General features: G+C 42.6%; 1 protein-coding gene across 1 annotated transcript in view; it reads left to right on the forward strand.

Moving 5' to 3' along the window:
• Positions 1-13283, forward strand: part of CTXND1 (cortexin domain containing 1) — a 29510-nt gene that overhangs the window by 784 nt on the left and 15443 nt on the right. The window lies entirely within an intron of this gene.

Consider the following 13283-nt stretch of genomic DNA (forward strand, 5'->3'; position numbering starts at 1 on the left):
TTCCTCGAAGCTGCATCCTTTCCCAAATGTGTGTGCAGTGGGCATGTCTGCGTGCAAAAGAGAATGTGGCAAAATGTCACATGCTTATTTTGATACATTGGCGGCCGGTGGTGTGATTGAAAGTTTGCATTAGTCATGGGCCAAAGGATTTGTCTCTAACCTGTGAAAAAGAAGGTGGGGGGTAAGAGTTTAAGGTTTCTGGAAGAAGGCCTGCCATAAGAGCTCATGCTCCACCATAAGGTGCAGGTCTCTATCTCTAATGAATCTGAAAACTATTTGGTTTTACGATATTCACATTTTATTGTGATGTTATTTGGTGTTTATTTTTATGTATTGTTGGGCTTGGCCTTATGTAAGCCGCACTGAGTCCCTTGGGGAGATGGTAGCGGGGTACAAATAAATTATTATTATTATTATTATTATTATTTATTAAGCCGCTCCAAGTCCCCTTTGGGGAGATGTTGGTAGGGAATAAAGAATAAATAAAGTATTATTATTATTATTATTATTATTATTATTCTCAACTCATTATTGCAGCAGTGGATTTGTGCAGAAAGAAAGAAAAGAGCGTTGTGAGGAAAGCACAAGTCTTATTGGTACTTTGGATGCTGAAATATGAATATTGCAGTAATATCAGTCACAAATTGGTTGGTGTAAGAAAGGCTATAATTCAGGAAGGATTGGTATTCAGAGGTTCCCCACTCCTGACAGATTTATTTTTAAAAATATATTTTTATTGAGGTTATTTACAAATAAACATTTAAAATATTTGGGAATAGGGAAGATGGGGAGGGCAGGGGTGGCTCAACCCATTACGCAAAGTAAGCATTTGCAGTATAGTTGATTTTGCCCTGCTCTTGAGGCACTCTTGGGGGAAAATAGACCTTGACATATGCGAGTTGTAGTTACTGGGATGTATAGTTCACCTACAATCAAAGAGCATTCTGAACTCCACCAATGATGGAATTTAACCAAATATGGCACACAAAACTCCCACGACAAACAGAAAATATATGTCAGTGATTGGTTGGGGGGGAGCCAAAATACTGTTTGCTTACCGTTGAAAATTACCTAGGGCCATCTCTGGGGGGGGGGGGGGGGAGGTGAATCGTGGGTGTTGAGGGAGGGGGGATGTCTTTAAGGTATAGGGAAGGGGTTAGGGTTGGGGGAGGAGGGTTGGGAAGTTTCAGGCTTCCAGCCATCTTCGCTTCGGGTATATTCTTCTTGAGATCATCAATCTTTGTCCGCTGACAGATTTCTTCTCAAGTAAATATTCCTTAGTATTGCAAAAACTAAATGAAATCATAACACAGTTCCCAACATAACAGAAAACAATCTGTATTTGTGGCAACAACCCAAATGTATTTTCTGTTTTTCTAGCAATATTTACCATGGAGTGTTCAGTTTAGGAACACCTCTACTGTGTCTAATTAATTGAAGCTATTTCTGTGTAAGGATGTATGTGGAAAACTACAGATCTTTATGGCTTGCATATAATAATAATAATAATAATAATAGGAAGAAGAAGAAGAAGTGGAATCATAGAATCAAAGAGTTGGAAGAGACCTCGTGGGCCATCCAGTCCAACCCTATTCTGCCAAGAAGCAGGAATATAGCATTCAAATCACTCTTGACAGATAGCCATCCAGTCTCCATTTAAAAGCTTCCAAAGAAGGAGCCTCCACCACACTCCGGGGCAGAGAGTTCCACTGCTGAACGGTTCTCACAGTCAGGAAGTTCTTCCTCATGTTCAGATGGAATCTCCTTTCTTGTAGTTTGAAGCCATTGTTTCGCTTCCTAGATTCCAGGGAATCAGAAAACAAACTTGCTCCTTCCTCCCTGTGGCTTCCTCTCACATATTTATACATGGCTATCATATCTCCTCTCTTCCTTCTCTTCTTCAGGCTAAACATGCCCAGCTCCTTGAGCCGCTCCTCATAGGGCTTGTTCTCCAGATCCTTGATCATTTTAATCGACCTCCTCTGGACACATTCCAGCTTGTCAATATCTCTCTTGAATTGTGGTGCCCAGAACTGGACACAATATTCCAGGTGTGGTCTAACCAAAGCAGAATAGAGGGGTAGCATGACTTCCCTAGATCTAGACACTATGCTCCTCTTGACACAGGCCAAAATCCCATTGGCTTTTTTTGCCGCCACATCACATTGTTGGCTCATGTTTAACTTGTTGTCCACGAGGACTCCAAGATCTTTTTCACACGTCCTGCTCTCGAGCCAAGCATCGTCCCCCATTCTGTATCTTTGCATTTCGTTTTTCCTGCCAAAGTGGAGTATCTTGCATTTGTCCCTGTTGAACTTCATTTTGTTAGTTTTGGCCCATCATCTCTCTAATCTGTCAAGATCCCTTTGAGTCCTGCTCCTGTCCTCTGGACTATTGGCTCTCCCTCCCAATTTGGTGTCGTCTGCAAACTTGATGATCCTGCCTTCTAGCCCTTCATCTAAGTCATTAATAAAGATGTTGAACAGGACCGGGCCCAGGATGGAACCCTGCGGCACTCCACTCATCACTTATTTCCAGGATGAAGACGAATTCTGCCATCTCAAACGTAAGGACAAATTTGCATCAGCTATTAACGATATTTATGCTTTCCTACAGGACTCATTCAAAGTTTGCATAATTGTAACCCCCCCCCCTTTGACTCCAGCCTTCTTGAATCTATTTCACCTCACACTTTCCCATCTGTCAAAGAGACCCTGCTCCATCTTTAAAAGATGTGTTTTCTACGTATGAGAAGTTGGGCATTCAAAGCGGTCCTCCCAACAATGTGGACTCAGGCCATCCTTGTAGGAGTTGGGCTGGATTTCATCACTCAAACTGCAAAGACTCTGGCACAAACCAGTAAAGGTGGTCCCAGTGGTGATCGGCACACTGGGTGCAATGCCTAAAGACCTTGGCCTGCACTTAAACACAATCAGCACTGACAAAATGACCATCTGCCAGCTGCAAAAGGCCAGCCTACTGGGATCTACACGCATTATTCGCCGATACATCACACAGTCCTAGACACTTGGGAAGTGTCTGACGTGTGATCGAATACAACATCCAGCTGAGTCATCTTGTCTGCTGTGGACTCATCTTGTTGTGTTTCAAATAACAATAATAATAAATATTTATTTATATCCTGATTTTCTGCCTAATGGAACCCAAAGCAACTCACAACATCAAAGCGCATTGTACATAAAATACAAGACAAAATTCACAGAAAGCATAACAACGGCCAGGAATAAGATATAAACAAATATTTAGCATTAAAAACATTTTAAACCAATTACAAATGCCTCTTTATTTGTCCAGCAGCCTTTTTGTGTTCAGTGTTGATTATTCCAAAATAAGTGTTGTCTCTGCTTTGAGAAAAGTACTGAAATTACATAGGTAAGGGCCCCAACAACTGTTCGTTTTCATATGTGGTGCACATAATGCCGAACGTTATTTAGTAATTGTCGAAGGCTTTCGTGGCTGAAATCACGGGGTTGTTGTAGGTTTTTTGGGCTATATGGCCATGTTCTAGAAGCATTCTCTCCTGACATTTCGCCTGTATCTATGGCAAGCATCCTCGGAGGTTGTGAGGTCACAACTCAGTTATTTAGTAAGTTAATACAGTCCCATTCAGTCCGTGGAATCTTGTGTTGGGTGGTCATATCACACAAAGTCATTAACAGCATTGTCATGTACATGTTAACTCTGAATTAAGTGCCACTGAGTATAGCTCGACTTATTTCCACCAGTGTTTCTTAGGCTGTACGACAGTGTTTCTTAACCTGTGGGCTGCGGACCATTAATGGGTTGCGAGGACGAAAATCTGGTCCATGAGCCTCCTTTATCTTTATTTTATTTATTACCACACCTTTTGCGCCGCCTGCCACTCCTTCCCATTGCTTACCATGGCATATCAAAATCTGTATCAAAATCTAGAGCTGATGTGGTCTATCCAATGCAATTTTCTGAATCAGCACCCCAAACCGAATCTAAAGTTGACCAAAAACTGATTTATAATCCTGGTCTCTGATCAAAATGGTCCCTGGTCAAAAAAAGGTTGGGAATCACTGCTGTATGGTAAGGGGTGGGGGGTGGGGGAACTATTATTGTTTTCTAGTATGCTGAATTGGTGCCCATTGAGAGCAATAGTTTCTTAGTAAATGTCAAGGTTTCTCCGACTCTCTTTGACTCTGGGGGGTAGCACTCATCTCCATTTCTAAATCGAAGAGCCGGCATTGTCCATAGACACCTCCAAGGTCATGTGGCCGGCATGACTGCATGGAGCACTGTTACTTTCCTGCCAGAGCAGTACCTATTGATCTACTTACATTTGAATGTTTTCAAACTGCTAGGCTTGCAGGAGCTGGGGCTAACAGCAGGAGCTCACCCTGACCCATGGCTTCAAACTGCCAACCTTCAGGTCAGCAGTTCAGCAGGACAAGGGTTTAACCCATTGCACCAATTGTGTCAAATCATGACCCTCACCCTAATTGTCAAGGAGCTGGGTGAGGCTATACAGGTCTTTCAGATCTTTATAGGAGTTAAGTTTTTTTTCCCTAATTCCACCAATTACATTTAGAAGTCTCTATTTATATTTTTGATTCTCCCAGAGTGTTCCGTTTGTTTATCCGAATCCATTCTCAAAATTCCTCTTGTATATCTGGCCATTACTTACATAGAAAATTGTCTCTTTTAAGTTTAACTTTAACATGTTTCTCCCATCTAAATGGACTCTCAAACATTTCTGTAGGCTTTGCCTATTTGTTTCCGTAATGCTTGAAAATGTAAAGATCTTTTTGCTTTTGTTTTTTAATAGTATTTTTCGTTTTTCCTCAGTGTGGAGATACGTTTGTATCCATCCCCCTGGTCTGTGTTGACATTTCTAAATTCAGCTACTCTGAGTCCCTATGTAGAGATGGGGTAGGATATAAATACATTTGTTGTTGTTGTTTTTCAAATCCACTTTTTCTCACTCTGGTTACTATTTTTGTTGTTACTGTTATTATCATTTCTTCTCTTAGTGTAATTGTTTTTCTTGGTTGATTTGCTATACTGCGATTCCTTTTCCTTGTTCAACTCATTAAATCTGTTCAATCTGTGTCATGACTCTTAAGATTTATTTGCATTCTATTATTATACCCTTTAAGTCCTGCTTAAGTTTGGTTGCAGATTGTGCTTAAAATGCAATAGCAATGCCAAACTCTGGCGCTGCAACATCTTTAGGTGGTTTTCATAAAGGGCAAGGGAAGAGCAAAATAGTGCAAGAATTTTGCTTCCGACCCGAAAACAAACATGTTGAAATAATAATAATAATTTGTATGTCTACACAAAAAAGAGGAGCACCCGCTGGCGCAGTGGGTTAAACTGCTGAGCCGCTGATCTTGTTGACCAAAAGGTCGCAGATTCATTTCCGGGGAGCGTCATGAGCTTCCGCTGTCAGCCCCAGCTTCGGCCAACCTAGCAGTTCTTTGTCGCAGGCAGGTGGCATTTTCGGCACAAGTTCCAACAAATCATCTGAGCAACAGTGTTATGCCTCTGCTTGTAGTCTGTCTGCGTGATCTTCTTGCAGCAGTTGAGGATGTGATCTATTGTTTCACCTGCTTCCTTGCAGAGTCTACACTTGGGATCTGTTGTCGACTTTTCAATTCTGGCTTTGATGGCATTGGTTCTAATGGCTTGTTCTTGAGCTGCCAGAATCAGTCCCTCCTTTGTCTCCTTTTTCAAAGTTCCATTTGTGAGCTACAGCCATGTTTTTCCTTTGTCAATTTGGCTCACAATTTTTCCCAGGAACTGTCCATGGAGAGCCTTCTTTTGCCAGTTTTCTCTTCTGCTCTGCAGTGTATTTTTGCAGTATTCACTCTTTGTCTTTTGCACCTTAAGCAGTTTTCCACTATAGACTTCCATCAATGCTGGTTCTTGACTGCCTTTCACATAATCTGCCACTGGATGTTTTTCGTCTTCTACCATTTGTTTCCCTTGCAGAGGTCCTCTCTCTGCCTCCTGATTTTCTGGGCAGGTAAAGTCTGTCGACATTATTATGCGGCGGTAATGAGTAGTGGAATATCGTCAGTTTTCTTGTTTTTCTGTCCAGATCATCCATATATTATTATTATTATTATTTGAAACTTCTTCTTCTTAGGCGATCCCTTGTTGGCCGAGTAGGATAGTCTTCCAGGATCAGTATTCTTGTGGATCCGCAGGTGACTGTGGAGCCCTATTCTTGATCTGCATCTTCTCCCGCGGTGAGGGCATTGGTTTCCAGGTGGAAGGTGGTCTCGGTTGGGGTTGGCTTGATGCGCCTTCCTCTTGGCACGTTTCTCTCTTTCGCCCTCCATTCGTGCCTCTTCAAATTCTGCAGCACTGCTTGTCACAGCTGACCTCCAGCTGGAACGCTCAAGGGCCAGGGCTTCCCAGTTCTCAGTGTCTATGCCAGAGTTTTTAAGGTTGGCTTTGAGCCCATCTTTCAATCTTTTTTCCTGTCCACCAACATTCCGTTTTCCCTTCTTGAGTTCGGAGTAGAGCAACTGCTTTGGGAGACGGTGGTCGGACATCTGGACAATGTGGCCGGTTGATGGCGGAGGACCATCGCTTCAATGCTGCTTCTTCCAGCACGCTGACGTTTGTTCGCTTGTCTTCCAAGAGATTTGCAGGATTTTCTGGAGGCAGCGCTGATGGAATCGTTATTCTCCCCTACGAACGTATTCTCCCCTACGAACCATCAAGATTACTAAGATCATCTGGAGATGCCCTGCTCTCGGTCCCACCAGCCTCGCAAGCGCGGCTGGGGGAGACGAGGGACAGGGCCTTCTCGGTGGTGGCCCCACAACTCTGGAACTCTCTCCCTCTGGAGGCCAGAACCGCCCCATCCATCCTAACATTTAGGAAACGGGTGAAGACGTGGCTGTGGAGTCAGGCCTTCGAGGAATGAGACAACACCATAGGACTCTGGATGGAAGTGGATATAGATCCATCTTATTAGGACGACTGACCACTGTAGTTTTATATTTAGTGGTTTTAAAGTTGTTTTGTAATTTGTGATATATGATATTTTAATGAATGTATATGTTTTTATGGCTGTAAACCGGGCTGAGTCCCTCAACGAGGTTGAGAAGCTTGGTATACAAAACTGTGAAATAAATAAATAAATCGTTCCAGGAGTAGCATTTGACATCTGTAAACAGTCCACGTTTCGCAGGCATATAGCAGGGTTGGGAGGACAATAGCTTTATAAATAGGTTTATAAAGCTATTGCTTGTAACACAACAAGATGAGTACACAGCAAACAAGATCACTGTGCTGGTTGTTGTATTGGATCACACGTCGGATACTTCCCAAGTACCTAGGACTATGTGATGTATTGGTGAATAATCCATGCAGATCCCAATAGAGTGGCCCTTTGCAGCTGACAGATGGTAATTTTGTCAGCGCCAATCGTGTTTAAGTGCAGGCCAAGGTCTTTAGGCACTGCACCCAGTGTGCCAATCACCACTTCTCCTTCTTATTCCTCTTCATCTAGATCATCCGGCTATTATTATTATTATTATTATTATTATTAATATTATTATTTGAAATACAACAAGATGAGTCCACAGCAGACACTCTGCTGGCTGTTGTATTAGATCACACGTCGGACACTTCCCAGGTGTTTACGACTGTTTGATGCATCGGCAAATAATGCGTGCAGATCCCAGTAAGGTGGCCTTCTGCAGCTGGCAGATGCTAATTTTTTCAGTGCCGATTGTGTTTAAGTGCAGGCCAAGGTCTTTAGACACTGCACCCAGTGTGCCGATCACCACTGGGACCACCTTTACTGGTTTGTACCACAGTCTTTGCAGTTCAATCTTTAAATCCTCATATTGTGTCAGCTTTTCCAGTTGTATAATAATAATATTTATTATTATTATTATTATTATTATTATTATTATTATTATTCCTCTTCATCTAGATTCAGCCTCATCTGTGAAACCTTGGTTCTCACTGCTTTTTTTCCTAAATCAGTATACCTACATTCGTTATTCCAGTTTTTCACAATAATCTTCTCACACTCCTCCATTAACTTTGCGCAACAAATACGTGTGGCATCTTTAGAAACAGTTGCAATGCTCCATATCTTTCCTCCCAATTTTAACGAAAAAACAACCAAAAAAACCCTTATAACTCCAGACAGGGAATGTATGAAACAGCAGTGCAGTAATGTTCAAGGAGGATTAAAGGACTCCAGCCCAAATGTTGCTGACTGAGTGGTTTTCCCTAAAGAGAAGCAAAACATAAACAAAACCCTAATTTCTAAAATAAAAAAGGGTATATTGTAATATGGCCGTGAAGACCCATTCCTTTGTAAAAAGGAAAATTACAGAAAGTCTATAGCAGGGTCAGTTACTAATGATTCCAGAGCTGCATGTGTTGCACAATGGAGATTTGACCTTCAGAGGACTGAGAAGCGTCCGGTTTTTCCTAAATCCAGCTCTCTATAACGCAAACAGTGCCTGTATGCAACGGGATACTGGACGGGGAATTTTAGGGAAGTTCAACAGCTTACAATTTTTTTCAGAGCAGGAGCAATTATGTCCCCAGCAAGTTTTACAAGTGTATTGTTGAAGTCTTTCATGGCCGGAATCACTGGGTTGTTGTAGGTTTTTCCGGGCTATATGGCCATGTTCTAGAGGCATTTTCTCCTGACGTTTCGCCTGCATCTATGGCAAGCATCCTCAGAGGTAGTGAGGTCTGTTGGAACTAGGAAAATGGGTTTATATATCTGTGGAATGACATCTAGCTGCAGCAGACAAGAGTCCTTTGTTTCACCCTGGTCATTCTTCTGTTTTCACCATCAGATGTATTTGCCATCTACTTCTCTGGCAAAAAAAAAAAACAATTCAAAAACAGTAACAATTCAACAATTATTTATATTATTGTTAGAAGTCTTCCTTCACAATCCCAACTGGGTTATAATTGTTACTATACTGTAACTCTAGACATGGTCTACATGAATGTTCAAAGGAAAATAGTACACATGTCAAATTAAACACAACAGACACAACAACAAGTAATCCCGGGTACACTATTCTTGTTTCGGGGATCCTTCTACACAGGGGTAATTGTACTTATCTATTCTGGTTTGTTTAGTAAAATTACTATTAGAATGTACCTATGTTTTGTTTAGAAGACAAGCAACACAAGAAAGCCTGGAATTGTAACAGGATGAGCAAGTGTAATTAAAGGCACAGCATTTGCAAGAGAAGAAATCCAATAGAGTTCGAGTTGAACCATAGGACAATATATGCTGTAGCCTAGAACTTGAGCAGAACTGAGACATTGTGACCACGGAGTATATGAAGAAAATATACACCAGAAGAGTGTTACAGACTACACACAACCTGAAGAAGGATCCCCGAAACAAGAATAGTGTACCCGGGATTACTTGTTGTTGTGTCTGTTGTGTTTAATTTGACATGTGTACTATTTTCCTTTGAACGTTCATGTAGACCATGTCTAGAGTTACAGTATAGTAACAATTATAACCCAGTTGGGATTGTGAAGGAAGACTTCTAACAAGAATATAAATAATTGTTGAATTGTTACTGTTTTTGAATTGTTTTTTTGTTTGTTATTGAAACTTATTCTGTTATATTGCTACATAGATATCTGTGCAATATACATCTACTTCTCTGGCCCTGGTACTCAACAAAAAAGCTCCTGTTTTGTAGCAGATTTCCTATGAAGCAAGTGAGGTGCTTTACAGTGTCATAAGCTGCTGACAGGTCTATGAAACCAGCTCCTGTAATCTGCTGCCTTTCAAATCCATCTTCTATGTTCTGAGTCAGGTTCAACACTTGTAATGTGCAACTTTTGCCTTTCCTGAAACCAGCTTGCCGTACACGGGTTTATTTTTTCCATTCCTCTATGCAAAATAAGAACTTTGTAAAGATGGCACTACAAGGAGATTGGTCTATAGCTTTTTGGATCATTATGGTCTTTGCAGCGTGCAGTCAGCTGAATCGAAATGACTAGGGAAAGATGTTTAGTTGTTGGGAGGGATAAGGATCCAAGTTGACCCTTGGGTTCTCTAAACAAAACATCATTTTGATAGTGGAGCCTTATGGCACACCATGCTTCACACTCAGAGCGTGGCCTCAGGGTGCTTGGAGTGAAATATGGCTTTATTAACATCCTTTCAGCTTAAGAAGATGGATTCAGTTTCCAGACAGACTTTCCAGCTCATTGCTAGTTTACAGGAATCTTCTTATTTGTTTGAGGCGAAACTTCTGCTTCTTTAAGCTAGCATCAGCAAAGTGTAAATGACTACTATAGCTGGCAATTAAAGGCTAAGAAACAAATTACATTGCTTCGATCGCCTGATGACCTGATGGTCTCATAGGACCGATTTGGTGGAAAGAAAGCTATGAGTCCAATATTAGTATCTTGTTTCTTGTGAGATCACCATTCTATGTTTGCTTGCATGCTGGTCGCTTCTGTGGTGAGAGAATCAGCCGTCTACGAAGACGTTGCCCAGGGGACGCCCGGATGTCTTGCAATCCTGCAAGGAGGCTTCTCTCATGTCCCCCGAAAGCTGACTGGCACAACCTGGGGATCACAACCAGATACAGTGAAGACATCTGCCCTTGTGCTGTGCTACTCTGCTGCTGAGTACGCATGCCCAGTGTGGAACACATCTCACCATGCTAAAACAGTGGATGTGGCTCTTAATGAGACATGCCGCATTTTCACAGGATGTCTAGTCCCCACACCACTGGAGAAACTACACTGTTTAGCCGGTATTGCACCATCTGACATCCGCAGCCAATAGTGAAAGGATCAAGGCAGAGACACCTCCAGCTCATCCCCTGTTTGGGTATCAGCCAGCACGTCAATGACTTAAATCTAGAAATAGTTTTCTAAGATCTACAGAGAGACTCGCTGGAACACCTCAGCAAGCGAGAGTCCAAAAGTGGCAGGCTCAAACCCAGAACCTCAATCCATGGCCGATACCAGATGAGAGACTCCCCCCTGGGCACACATAAGACACATAAGACTTGGAAGGCGCTGAACAGACTGCGCTCTGGCACCACGAGATGCAGAGCCAACCTTCAGAAATGGGGCTACAAAGTGGAATCCTCGACATGCGAGTGTGGAGAGGAGCCAACCACTGACCACCTGCTGCAATGCGACCTGAGCCCTGCCATATGCACACTGGAGGACCTTCTTGCGGCAACACCAGAGGCACTCCAAGTGGCCAGATACTGGTCAAAGGACATTTAACCAACTACCAAACTCACACATTTTGTATTTTGTCTGTTTGTTTGCTTTGTTCTGTTAGAAATGTAATATAATTGACTGGTTGCCCTGACACGACAAATAAAAAATAAATACCTTTCTACGTTGCATTGTTTTGCCGTTGTCTGATAGACTGCACTCATAAGCAAACCTTAATCACATCCTGTCGCTAGCAATTCCATGTCGGTGCGGCAACATTTCTTCTGTCAGGAACCTTGAAGAGGATCAACCCAAGTCCTTTCTCAGTGAAGGATTTGCAAGTGCAAAGTGCGAGCAGAACAGTCCTGAATGGTAGATGTCCAACCATAGCTTACTGTGGAAGAACATGTGGAACAAGAACATTGCGCACTGTGGAAAAACATTGTTGTTGTTTATTTGTTCCGTCATTTCCAACTCTTCATGACGTCATGGACCAGCCCATGCCAGAGCTCCCTGTTGGCCGTCACCACCCCCAGCTCCTTCAGAGTCAATCCAGTCACTTCAAGGATGCCATCCATCTATCTTGCCCTTGGTCGGCCCCTCTTCCTTTTTCCTTCCTTTTTCCCCAGCGTCATTGTCTTCTCCAAGCTTTCCTGTCTTCTCATTATGTGGCCAAAGGGCTTCATCTTTGTCTCTACTATCCTTCCCTCCAATGAGCAGTCGGGCTGCTGATGTATGGACTGATTGGATCTTCTCGCACTCTAAGGCACTCTCAGAAATTTCCTCTAACATCACAGTTCAAAGCGTCTATCTTCCTTTGCTCATTCTTCCTTATAGTCCAGCTCTCACATCCGTAGGTTACTATAGGGAATAGCATTGCTTTAACTCTGCAGATCTTTGTTGCCAGTGTGATGTCTCGACTCTTTACTATTTTATCAAGATTCGTCATTGCTCTCCTCCCAAGAGGTAAGCGTCTTCTGATTTCCTGGCTGCAGTCTGCGTCTGCAGTAATCTTTGTGCCTAGAAATACAAAGTCTGTCACTGCTTCCACGTTTTCTCCCTCTATTTCCCAGTTGTCAGTTGGTTGGGTTGCCAGAATCTTGGTGTAACATGCAGATCAAGAACATTGCTCACTGTGGAAGAACACGCGGATCAAAAATAGGGCTCCACAGTCACCTAGGTATCCACCACCAAGACACTACATTTGGATGGCCATCATACTTGGACAACAAAGGATTGCCTTTGTCAACCTGGAGGTTGGGATGCCTGGGGTTGGGGTCACGAGAGGTTGTCAGAGGGGTCGCGAAAGACCATCAGACATCACAGTATTTTACCTTGGTCATGGGAATTCTGTGTGGGAAGTCTGGCCCAATTCTATTCTATGACGGAACTCAATAATTCATACTGAGTATTCGTGTAGAGTTTGGTCCAGATCCATCATTGTTTGAGTCCACAGTGCTCTCTGAATGTAGGTGAACTACAACTCCAAAACCAAAGGGCACTGCCCACCAAACCCTTCCAGTATTTTCTGTTGGTCAGGGGAGAACTGTGTGCCAAGTTTGATTCAATTGCATCGTTGGTTGAGTTCAGAATGCTCTTTGATTGTATGTGAACTATAAATCCCAGCAACTACAACTCCCAAGTGACAAAATCAATTTTTTGAGTGAAGGACATAGATTGGGTTGTTAGGTGTGTTGTGTCCAAATTTGGTATCAATTTGTCCAGTGGTTTTTGAGTTCTGTTAATCCCACAAACGAACATTACATTTTTATTTATATAGATTTATTATGTCCACATTGGAGGCATTAAATCGCTGCCGGCTGGAAGCCACCCTGAGTTGAGAAGGGTGGGGTACAAATACCTGAAATAAATAATAATACATCAATAATCACTCACATGATTCCACTAGTGTCCTCTTGGTTTTAAGTCTGCACCTAGCTAGTTCAGTGGCACAAATAAGCTTGCAAAATCCTGTCGCCTGCTTCAAGGGTGAAGGATGCATTCGGTTGACACATGCTTTGACAAAACGTGCAAGGACATTCGCTCGGACAGAGATGCCTCCGGGCTTTGAAAACAAGCAGCCCTGATTTCGCCGC

This window comes from Anolis sagrei, chromosome 9 (assembly GCF_037176765.1).
Source record: "Anolis sagrei isolate rAnoSag1 chromosome 9, rAnoSag1.mat, whole genome shotgun sequence".
Classification (NCBI taxonomy): domain Eukaryota; kingdom Metazoa; phylum Chordata; class Lepidosauria; order Squamata; family Dactyloidae; genus Anolis; species Anolis sagrei.